At 43.7% G+C, this 12,760-nt stretch overlaps 1 protein-coding gene across 3 annotated transcripts in view; it reads left to right on the top strand.

Annotated features, from left to right (window-relative positions):
* The first annotated feature begins 342 nt into the window (after positions 1-342).
* Positions 343-12,760, top strand: part of FSTL4 (follistatin like 4) — a 340,016-nt gene continuing 327,598 nt past the window's right edge. For all 3 annotated transcript variants that reach the window (XM_083600096.1, XM_083600097.1, XM_083600098.1), the window contains exon 1: positions 343-971. The gene's annotated coding sequence lies outside the window, so the exon portion shown is untranslated. The remainder of the gene's footprint in view (positions 972-12,760) is intronic.

The raw sequence follows: 12,760 nt of genomic DNA on the forward strand, positions 1-12,760 counted from the left end.
CCAGGTTCAGCTCCCAGCATCTCCAGGTAGGAATGGGAGACACTGGAGGGACGCTGCCAACCAGTGTAGACTCTGCAGAGCTTCCTCCTATGTCCAGGAGGAAAAGATTGCTCAGGGAAGGAGAGCTGGGAAGAAAAGTGAAACTGAGGGTTCTCTGGGCTGCGCTTGCCACCCCACCCCACTTTCAGTGCCGTCCCTGAGGCTGCCTTTGGTCAAGCATGACACAGAGGCAGCCAGGGGCAGCCTCGGTGCGCCTCATAATGGGCCAAACTTGAGCAGAGGGAAAAAGCAATTCTCGCTTCACTGGCAGGCCGTAACTCAGAGACTCCAGGCGCCCATCACCCGAGCCCCGCTCCCTCCGGCAGGTTGATTGGGGCTGATGAGAGTTGGAGCCCAGGAAACCCCTAGCGGGACACCTGGGCGCCCCGCAGCCTCCATTGCCCTTCGCCAGCTAGCCAACATCTCCGGCTGCCTTCCCTCCTTTCGCGTCTGGGACTGCCGCCTCTGCTCCCCCCCCCCTCCAGCACAGGTGTCAGCTATTGGGTGGGATATGCAAATGCGCCGGTGACGTCATGCAGCGCCGGTCCAGACAGCAGAAATAGGGCAGGAATTCAGCAAAGCAGCATTGGCACCTCTTCGCGCCTGGATTGCGACCGAAGCGGCTCCTCCTCCGGCCCCCTTCGTCTGTTTTTGTTCCGTTCCAGCTCGCTTTTCTCCCCTTCCCCTGCTGCCTATCCCTTCCCTCTCCCGCTCGCCGCCAGCCTTTCGCGTATCCTCCCGCTTCGCCCTTCCAAACGTTCCTGCAGACTTCATCCCACCCCCACCCCATCCACCTTTCCTGGAGAAGATCTTGCGTGTTTCAAGAAAGCCCCCCAAACTCTGACGTCTCCTCTTCCAGTAGCTGTTGGCGCTGCTGCTGCGGCGCTCAGCATCCCGAGGCTCCGTCTGCCGCGCTTGGAAGACCGCTACAGGTAAGCCTTTGATCTCCTCGGCCAGGTGGACGAAGGATGGGCGAGCCGGTAGCCGAGCAGTCGTTTCCTTTCTTTTCCTCCCCAGCAGCCCCGATTCTCAACAAGGTTCATGGATCATCCAAGTGGAGGTGACTCCCCCAAAGGATCCCATGTTCCCTTCTGGGTTCTCTGCGGAGTCTCTAAAGAGCGAGCGCGAGTTTACACGCCGGTGAACTTCGTCGGCAGAGAAGCCGGCGGGGCGCGCAGCGATTCCTGCTCCCCGGTGCAGTATGAATGGTATTCGGGGTGGAGGCGGTGCGGTAACGTCAGGGAGGAGAAGGATTGCTGGGGAGGACGGGGCTGGTGCCATCCCCGGCTCTTTCTGAAGGGAACTGTCCACCTCCGTGGTGCTGAATGGCTGAGAGAATTCAGCCCGGCGCGGAGAGCGCGGTGAATGGCCGTTCTGGGGCAGCTCACCTTTGCGAAATTCGCTTCTTCTCCGGACATCCCTTTTCTTGCCGGTGAGGGCTGATGGTTTCAAGTTTCCTCTATATCTGCCTTGCCTCAGTTGCAGCGTTTGCGAGTGTCGGATGGACCGAGAAAGATGCTCCGCGAATCCGACCGGGTTCGCTCTGTCCTCTTGGCCAGAGGACCTCGGGTTCCTCTTCCTTTCCAGTTCCGCTCTGCTCGTGACAGAGCTCGGGGAGTTGGGGATTTTTTTTGCGGGGGGGGGGGCAGCTTTCTTTTCAATATTCCTTAGTTCAGCGGTGTGAATACTTTTTCAGAGCTCAATATGCTAGAATCCAGGTTGTCCTGCAGTGGGGCAGAGAGCCATGTGAGAGATGCAGAACTCCTGGCCAAATCTTTTACAGTCCTTAACTTAAGAAATAGCACGAAGTCCCTCATTTGTTTTGCATGTTGCAAGCCATCTAGGGACTTATTCATATCAACACCTAGGTAAATTGTGCTGTGGACTTGTTGGCCCACTCTAGAGAATGGCAAAAACATTCACAAATTAAAATATAATGGTGCATTAAATTAAAATACCCAAGTATCTTTCCTTGTCCTACAAACACACACACCATTTTTCTTCTTCATACTTCTATTTAAATTGCACACTAAGTGTACTACTTAACTTAAGAAGTAGGTTGCAGTCCAATCCTATCAATGTTTACTAAGAAGTTTAGTCCCACTGGGTTTGATGGCGCTGACTCATAGTATGCAAGACTGCAGGCAGGGTCTTACAACTGGGATACTAGGCAACCAACTATTTATTCATTTTTGTTTTTGCATAATCAAAAGTTTTGCAGCACCTCCTCTCTATAGAAGCTGTGGAAATACAACTGTGTGTATTCTGCATAGTCCAGTGGAGCATATGGAATAAATATTTGCAACCATCTTCAAAGGCATGTAAAACTAAACATTTTGTGCTTTGCTAATCTTATCCTTTTTGCTGCAAAATAGAAACTGACTAAAGCTGAAGCCTTGAGAGTTCTCTAAAATGGGAAGATAGTTGGATGTTTACACCACAGCTAGAAAAAGAAATTGGCAATATTGGAAAGATGAGGCTGTGGTGTAACAGTAGCCATGTAGTTAGACATTCACTGTATGCTGTTTCCAATAGCTTTATCACAACAGACTTACACTGAACCACACTGATGCAGAGACAAGCACTCTTAACATTATTTAAAACAAGTGATGTGTTAGAGACATGGCCATCTGTCATGGATGCTTTAGCTGAGATTCCTGCATTGCAGGGGGTTGGACTAGATGACCCTTGGGGTCCCTTCCAACTCTAAGATTATATGATTCCATGACTGTCTTCCATGGAAAGGCAAAGACAATCTACAAATGACTGATAGATCCTCTAGGATCCATTCATATAAATATTTACTTGGAGGGATGCCCCATGGGATCCAATGGGACAATGCTAGGTAAATGGGAACAGGACTGCACACTGTATACTTCTTATGCTTTAATTTAAGAGTACAGGATTTATATTCTCTGACAAGATGCTAAAATGCTCCAGAATATCTTCAGGATTTGTGTTTTGGTCCAGAAATAACTTGAAAAGTTTCAGAGGCAGGTTTCTTCTTATCCAACTCTTCCTCTAATCCAAAATTACACTTTCGTTTTATTTATGCTGAAATTCTAGCATTTTAAATACCTTGGGTCCTCATTTGTTAGTTGCTGTATGCTTCTGTCTTTATGGAAAATCCTGGCAGATATTTGTCGTTTAACGCACCGTAATATTATGGATCAGCCATCTGGTACTTCAACAAGGATACTGGTATTTGTATGGGATAGCCCTCAACTGGGTTACAATACAGCAGTTGTCCATGAGCTGTGGTTCTGAAATTCTGCCTTAGAGTTGCACTTGTGCTTTTTCTCCTTGTTTTGCCCCTAGGTGTCGCCTCTGCTGCTACACTGGATTTAAATCTCTAAAAAGAATGATGTGTTGTTTGTTAAAAAAAGGAAAGGAAAGGGGGAAAACAGGGAAAATCCAAAGTTCAGTAGGGCAGATAGATGTCTTCTGATGTTCATGCTAGCTTCCTTCCCCTAGTGTCTTTTCCTGCACAGCCCTGAAAACCTAGGTATGCTTTGCCCTCAGTAATTGCTGTGTCCTGGTTAAACAGCTAAATGTAATAGATTTTCCATGACATTCAGGAGAGGAAACTGATACTATTTCATTTCAGAGAAGTAGCATTCCTTGTTTTTTAATGCATACTTTGGAAGGATATATTTAACAATGATTATAGGTTACAATTGACTGCATGTATTTAACCCATCATTCATAGACTCATGTCCATTTCTTCTTAATAGTGCTATCATTCATGTGAAATGGCATTCAGTTGAAAGTGAGCTTATGCTCTTAAAAGTACAAATCAGTGTTACTTTCTGAAATCATCTTTAAACTACCACTGTACCTTTTTACCTTTAAAAGTGCTCCGTTGACGTATCTTGTCTGGGTGGCTAACAAACCATAAAAACAAAGAAGACTGAGAGCAGCAGCATAATTAGAATATCACATTAAAGCACCTGAGATAAAGAAAACAAAAGCATCATGGCAGAATAAAACTAACCAGAAAGGCCTGGGAAGGGGGGGGGGAAGAGATTTTCACACCAAAAGATATCAAGGTGGGTGTTAGGCAAACCTCTTTAGGGAAATCATTTCACAGGCAGGGTGCTACAATTGACAAGGCCCTCTTACTGATCATCATCCCCTCAATTCAGAGGGCAAGGTCACCCAGAGAAGGCACCCAGCAATAATAATCTCAATACTTAGACAGGTATATGTTGTACAGTGTGGTCCCTGAGTTACCCAAGTACTAAAGCATATTGTGCTTTTAAAGTAAGCACTAGCACTTTGAATTGTGCTCATAAATGAGCCAGCATTGTATTATTACTACCACTACTACTTCTACTACTGTTATTATTATTATTATTGGTGTGATATAGTCTTCTGGGACCAGTCTGCATGAACTCAGCACACAGCAGCTAGACTGCAAACTGAAGTTTCCAGGAAGTCTTCAAAGGAAGCTCCATGTATAACAAAATTGCCAAGATCTGTTTTAGAGTTTCCCAAGTGAATGGATAGGGATGCAGGTGATGCTGTGGTCTAAACCACGAGCCTAGGGCTTGCCGATCAGAAGGTCAGCAGTTCGAATCCCCGCGACGGGGTGAGCTCCCGATGCTTGGTCCCTGCTCCTGCCAACCTAGCAGTTCAAAAGCACATCAAAGTGCAAGTAGATAAATAGGTACCGCTCCAGCGGGAAGGTAAACGGCGTTTCCGTGTGCTGCTCTGGTTCACCAGAAGTGGCTTAGTCATGCTGGCCGCATGACCTGGAAGCTGTACGCTGGCTCCCTCGGCCAATAAAGCGAGATGAGCGCCGCAACCCCAGAGTCGTCTGTGACTGGACCTAATGGTCAGGGGTCCCTTTACCTTTACCTTTAAGTGAACAGATAACTTGCCAGGCTATTTTAGACTGTGAGGAGTTGCAACTAATGCATATGCTGGTGGAAGGAACTACATTGTCATGGAGGCTAACTCAGTTTGCAGCAACAAAGTTTGATCAATCAGCATCCACACATTATGCAAGTGATCTTTCAAGGGCACACAACCCTTTTAAAATCAAGATGAATGGCATTTCCTTGCTGTTTTGTAACATCCTTGATAGGCGGGGCAGTGTATCTCGTTTCGCCACTTGAGGCAAAATAGGAAGTGCTGCATTGCCTCGCCACTCCTGCCACTCCCACCACAACCTGCCTGCTCCTGCTGCCACTGCCTGTTCTGCCGCTGCCACATGCCCCACTGCATCCACCACTGGCAGAGAAACAGAACCACAATCACACCAATTTTGAGCAAGCTCTCACCCCAAATGGACTCAATCTTGCCCAAAATCAGCACTGATGGTGGCAGCACTTCTCCGCCACTGGCAAAGGTGATGATGTACCCATGGACATGCTGCCTGGGGAGCTTCTGCCACCTACCCAATGACCAGGCTGGCTCTGTTGATAGATCTCAAAGCAGCACAGAAAAGTACCATGCCCATTCACAGCTTTTCTCTTCTTTATTAAGTTGATACTCATACGATCTTCAAAGCTTTACTTTTCTGTTCCACGTATTGAGTTTGAAATGCCTCAAATTCTATTTTCATTATAAGAATATCTGGTGGTCTACTCCACTAACCTTATGGCCTATAATGTTGAGAAAACTTTTTTATAGTATTTTAGCTTTCATAATTTTTTAACTACTAATTTCTTCCACAACTCTGTAAGCAGCTCTTGCCAATAATAGCTGATAATTTTCTAGCAATTTCAAATCATGAAATAGTTCAAGCACAGCTCTGATTACAATAGACATTATGTCTTCTGCCCCAAATGTTCAACAGAAAGTCCCAATCAGACGGAACTGCAAGTTCCATTAAGTACAAGTGCGTCTGCTTGAGCTTTTAACATGAATTCACTCAATTTTTCTTAACAAGTCAGTTTTCATTTGATTTGTGTAGAAAAGTAGCTATAGCACACCAAATATAAGGTGAGGGTCAAAATGGGGACAATGTTACACATACTTACATACATTGATTCATGCAAAATATAGAAAATGTATCCAGTAAATAAAAATCTAAAGAAGCTTTTGCTGCTTGTACATTTTTTCAAGGTCACATTAATAATACAGAATGACAAGGTGACATGCATAATGTTGATGTTCTGGTGTAGGAACCACTTCTTTAAGTCAGAAATGTCTGCTTGACTTCAACAACAGCAAGCTGGGAGAATGTCATGCATGCTCTAGTTTGCACTGAAAAATACTGATTTTAAAAATAGTTACAATGCAATGCAGTGCATGGGTGGTTAATTGGTTTCCTGTTCCTAATTGCTAGCAGATTGCACAAGTGTGGGGAAATGATCTGATCCAAAACATGGAATGTTTTGAAATGTTTGATATAATGGAACTAGCCCAAATCCAAAAGCAATGAAACGAGACAAGTGATGCAGCTTCTATTAACATACCAGGCTATTGGGGGATGTAGCCAGAGTAAATTCGATGAAACCTTTTATTTGGTCCATGCAAAATGACTTCTCCTTCAGACAGATATAAGAATACTGGATCCATGTGTGATATTTTGTGTATCATAAGGTTTACACAGCTGCATCAAAGATAAAATAGTACATCTCCTCAACATTGGTACAGTATGTTTTTGTTGCATGCTTCATTTTTATCAGCTGTTTCCAAGATATTCAAACCAAGGATCAATTCTACTCTGTCTATGATTGAGTTTCTATCTTTCAGCCTGGTTTGTACAATATATCTAAAATATTTCTTATGGGCTTGAACTGTTGTTTCTTCTATACATCTTCACAAATGTCCCTAATGTGTGTCATAGAATCATAGAACTGTAGAGTCGGAAGGAACTTTGTGGGTCATTTAGTCCAGCCCCCTGCAATGCAGGAAACTCAGCACGTGGTTCCCCCTCCAATTTGAAACCAGACCAGACCCTGCTTAGCTTTCCAAATGTGGTAGCAGTTTTATTGCTGCACCAGACAAGCAAAATCATCTTCATGGAATAATAGAATTGTAGAGTTCGAAGGGACCCTCAGGATCATCTAGTCCAACCCCCTGCAATGCAGGAATTTGCAGCCATCCCATATGGGGGTTGAACCTTCAACTTTGGCATTATCAGCACCAGACTCTAATCACCTGAGCTATCCAATTTACATCATCATCATCCTCTGTGCTTCTTACAAGTTCCTCAGAATATTACCAACTCACCACGTCCTCAGAGTAATCCTGGCTGAAATGCAGAGTGTTCATATGAATCAAATCTCCACTGTACTTACATATTCCTCCAAAATAGCTGTGTGATGCAGAAAGTTTGTGCAGTCCTGAAACAGAGCTGATAGTGATAGTGTTTTATCTTAGCTGCTTTGTTTATTTCCTGATCATCCCAGCATTGACAAGAAGGGAAACTCAATACTTGGTTACTTTGTGAGACAGACACAGGGGGCAAAATGAAAGCCCTGTGCTAAGTTTTCTGCTGTGTAAATTTTTACAAATGCTCTTTGTCTCAAATGGAATGCCTGGCAAAATGTAACACATTATACTTGGTGCCATTTAGGCATCTCATTCATCAAAGCCTAAGAGATTAATCCGAGATGGTGTAGATAATTAATTGGAACTGTAATTTAACTTCATGATGGTTTGCTGAAAGGGTTAGTATAGAATTGTGCTATTAATTTTCCTAGGATTAGCAGCATTTTATAAAACTGATGGGCAGTAAAATTATTTTCCAAGCCTCACAGCTATGCAGCTGCTGCAACAAATTAGCAACTTTGAGGAAGTGAAGCCCAGATTTGTTTTGGAAGCTGATTGTATTTCTTTCCGTGTGCTCAAACTAATAAAGCAGCTGAACTGACAATGCCTGAAAGGTTTGATTTGTCCTTCTTTTTGTGGCTAACTTTCAGTGGCCGTTCTTTGGCAAACTATTCCATAGCGCTACTTTTTCTAATAGCGCTATACTGGAAGTATTCTGGAAATTGCATTATCAAACATGTGATATAAGTGTGTGTGTGTGTGTGTGCGCGCGCGCGCACGCACACGCACATCTAGACATACAAACATATGATCTTCTAAGTGTGCATGGCTTGTTTTAAGCTATTTTTAGAATAGTGGTTCACCTGCTCTGTTGTTGTATTTTGCACTCTAGTTTCCTTGTTCATTGTGAACTACCCCATTGTCTTACTTTTATGGGTGGCACTCTCTGAGACAGCTTGATGGTCTTGGTAGTCGGAATGGTTTCTTCCGAACTGGTGATGTAGTTGTGTTCTTTATTTCAAACACAAAGGAATCCGTGGATGAGGGAGGAAAGGCAAGTGTTGTTAGCTTGTGGGCAGATTTGATGGCATATTGTGCGCTGTCTGCCACTGAGAAGTGCTGCTTGTGGAATTACAAGAAGTATTGAGCTTTTCTCCTTTTTTGGTAGCCATCGTGCAGTGAGACAGTCAAGACTGTTGAATGTAGTTTTAACTTTTACACTGAGGGCCTTCGTTTCGCAACTCATTCCATGACTCGCACACTGAGGGCAGCTCACACTACTGGGCATAAGAATGCAGCCCTGGAGCATGGATACAAGGGGACCGATACTGCCAGTGTCGGGACCTATTTACCCTAACAGCAGCAGCATTTTTTATAAGTGCAATTGTTTTAGTGCTTCCCCCATTCTGTTATGAGCCAGTGTGGTGTAGTGGTTAAGAGCGGTGGGCTCGTAATCTGGTGAACCGGGTTCGCGTCTCCGCTCCTCCACGTGCAGCTGCTGGGTGACCTTGGGCTAGTCACACTTCTCTGAAGTCTCTCAGCCCCACTCACCTCACAGAGTGTTTGTTGTTGGGGAGGAAGGGAAAGGAGATTGTTAGCCGCTTTGAGACTCCTTAAGGGGAGTGAAAGGCGGGGTGTCAAGTCCAAACTACTCCTCCTCCTCCTCTTCTTCTTCTATTACTTCTATTTCTTCTCCTTCTGTTTGCACATGTTTTCCATTTAATATGGGGAGTGCTTTACTACATGCATTTGACATTATTCAGATGTCACAAGGGCCTTTTCAGGAAGCCGTAGAATAGTCCCTAGGCACAAGAGTGGTTAGATATAAATGTGTATGTAGACATATTTATTATTTCATTTCACTTCACTTATTATTCCCTTACTATGAACATCTCACAGGGGTTTCACAATAAAGAATAAGGGCAGTAAAAGCATCTGCAGTAAAACAGTTTCATATTCAATACAGAACCTGGCTGGGATACAATCAACCCAATGTCGAAGAGTCAGCAGAGAAGGCACCTGTCTGACATGCAATGGGAGGGACTTTCAAAGGGTAGGTCCCACCACACTGAAGACCCGATTCCAACACTGTGCAGGGAGCAGACCTCCTTAGAAGGTGCTTTCTGCAGGATACCCTCTCATGTAGGGTGCCGTGATTGGTTGGGTATATAGGGATGAGGTAATATTTTAAGTAAATAATAGATAAATCAGTAATAAACACGCCTCTCCTTAGTTCCCCTTAGGAATATACAAGTGGATGCTTGTGACATCAGCACCCATATGAAGAAAAACAAAGTCTAGCTATAGCTGGAGAACAAGGTTGTATGGATAGATCACTCCATATTTGCTCTGTACCACTTTAAAATGTGTTTACCCATAATTCTGGCCTTTATTATTTCCTCATTAATCTGGCCTTTAACAATCCTTTATGAAATCGGCATTTAAATGCACTGAAAACAAATTTCTCTTAAAACATGCTTTTTAAAAAATGTGCTTAGATATAACCTCTCTCACCACCAAAGAAACACAAGTGAATAGCAGAGAAGCTGCACAAGCGATGCTGACACAAAACCCCACATATATTAAGTAAAATAGAAACATTGCCACCCAACCCCAACCCCACTCATCTTTCCCCCTTTTCTTCCTAATGTCTCAACAAATGAAACTGATCTGTAAAAATGTTACTTGAAGAGAGAGAGAGAGAGATTGATTTCTTCTTCTTTTTCGGAGCCAAAATCTGCAGGGTGACCACTACTGGGAATCCAAACCACATGGCTACCTCTACAGGCATGCTCAGCTACTTCCGTGAGCACAGGTTTTTTACCTACTGCAAGAAAACACTTCACCCTTTCCCAAATGATGGTATTCAATGCCCACATGGGATAGACCCACGAGGATGTGTCCTTACTTGAATGTGTAATCATTTATTGGGTTGGGTGGTTAAGGTTCAAGATTTTGGTATGTAATGTGAAACTGTGTGAAGGGTACTAGCTTGCTTCAGACATTCTTTACCTGAGCACTGTAATCAGGGAGACTGGGCCAAGAGGGGCCTTCTGTACTCATGGAGGCTCCTCACACATTTTAGAACCCTGACTTTTTAAAGCAGTTTAAGTAATGTCTTAAGAAGACTACTGTTGCAGACACACACAAGACACAGAATATGCTACAAGTATTTTAGACTGGTAAGGGTGTCAGGCCGCATCCACATATAGCAGTTATTCTGTTTCCCTGACATTTCCCTAATTGTTAATTTCCATGTAATATATGACCTTTCACACGGTGCAAAAGCCACTTCTGGAAATTTAGTGGAGTGTTGCGGAAGTTTAGTGCTCATTTCTGTGCTAATTGGTTTGCATATGCATTAACCCAGAAAATTGTGGGAGTAAAGTGATGAATTTTAAGGCATGCTGGCATACCATTCTTTCCTGCCATTTTCATGGGCGAATCATGTGAGAACAGAAGTCCACACATGTACAAAGTGTGAGGGAGTAGCGATGTTGTCCAATATCGGTTAAAAAGCCACCGTTCCATAACACAACAGTTACAGGCATGTGAAAGGAATGTTAGAAAATGGGGGCAGAAACGCTAGCATTATAATCAGGAAAACTACTGCAACATTCCCCATGTTGGAATATACCCTCTGTGTTTCTTATAATTATCCTAGATTGCATTTGGTATTGGGTCAGATTTCTGCCACCCTTCTCTACTGCACACAAAAAGTTGCACTTCTTAAGCAGAATCTAACCCAAGATGAGGTGCTCATAAATATGCATATGGGTTTGATTGCATTTAACCCCAGTAATTTAAATCAAAGTATGTTAAAACTCACTCTGCACAAATTTTATCACCAACTTGGTAATTGCTTGACAGCAAATCTGATTTCAGGCAGGGAAAGCACTCTAAAGCATGATGAGGAAACTGCTCTCCTGGCATGCGCGTTGGGAAATATTAAACAGTCTGGGTGCAGAGAGTAGAACAGGCTTCTTTGTCTTGTACTCTCTAAGCACAATCTGTTTAAGGAGTCTGTTCAATCTTGGCTTGAACTCTAATGTATAAATTCATTCCCTATTAATGCATGCGACCTTTTTCACCCTCCTTCCACCAAAAATGACCCAACACTTCCCTATTTACAGCCTAACCCTCAGGCAGGTGGATTTGGAAGTCAGCTCTGGAGGGCTTATTTCATACTTCAAACTTAAGATTGAAGATTCTGAGTTCTAATGAAAGAGACATCTGCTGGTTTGACATCAAGATGTTAGAAGCAGAAACCTTACTGCCAAAGCTTCTAAGAATGGTGTTCCCCAACTTTCTACCCTGGGGCCCACTTGAAACGACTTAAAATTACAGCCTCTGTAAACCACAAAATGGTGATGCAATGACTTTGTTGGTTGCAAAATGGTGGTAGTGGAGACAGAGTTCAGCATAATTAGTTGGTTTCCCCACTTTTTAAAAAGCGATTAATTATTTGGATTTAATTACTTTCTTCTGAACATCAGGCTTCAAGAGAAAATACATCAGAGCATGGTGGTGCTGTGGGTTAAACCACAGAGCCTAGGACTTGCCGATCAGAAGGTCGGTGGTTCGAATCCCCATGATGGGGTGAGCTCCCGTTGCTCAGTCCCTGCTCCTGCCAACCTAGCAGTTCGAAAGCACAAAGTGCAAGTAGATCAATAGGTACCGTTCCGGCGGGAAGGTAAACAGCGTTTCCGTGCACTGCTCTGGTTCACCAGAAGCGGCTTAGTCCTGCTGGCCACATGACCCGGAAGCTGTACGCCGGCTCCCTCGGCCAATAAAGCGAGATGAGTGCCGCAACCCCAGAGTCGGCCACGACTGGACCTAATGGTCAGGGGTCCCTTTACCTTTACCTTTATGAGCTGCACTTAATTTTCTATTTGGCTATGGATTTGTGTGAGCCAGCCCACTGCCTCACCTATTACATGAGGATATTTAAAGTGACCCATTTAATGGGGTTGTCGCAAAGATTAATGAGATAATTTAGATTAAGTGGTAGAAAGAGTTGCAATTAAAATATTGTATAAATGCTAAGGATCCAATCCATCCAAAGTTATGCATATTTCTTTGAAATCGATGGAGATTCAGAAAACTATGTATGTATCCTTATGAAACCAGATCCGAATTTTGTTAGTCTTTATGTTTCACAGTTGCTTTTGGAAATGATCATATTGTAGCAGCAGTCCTATACACACACATTCGGGAGTAAATCCCAATGAACCCAAAGTGATTTATTTCTGAGTAGATATGCACATGGTTGCACTGTAGGTCTTGCACTGACTCTGTTCACTGGTGTGCAGCTCTCTCTCTGTGCATGCAATCCATTTCAGTCAAAATAATGCAAATTTCCCAGTGGAGCTGCATCCAATAAAAGCACTTTTTACTCAAATGAGATACAGTATTAACTTGTGAAAATTAAACTGGATTGTGGGGGGGGGGGGCAGCATGCTCAGCCCCAATGTCCTCGCCTTTTATTCATGCC

Source organism: Podarcis filfolensis (genome assembly GCF_964270895.1).
Source record: "Podarcis filfolensis genome assembly, chromosome: 2".
Lineage (NCBI taxonomy): Eukaryota > Metazoa > Chordata > Lepidosauria > Squamata > Lacertidae > Podarcis > Podarcis filfolensis.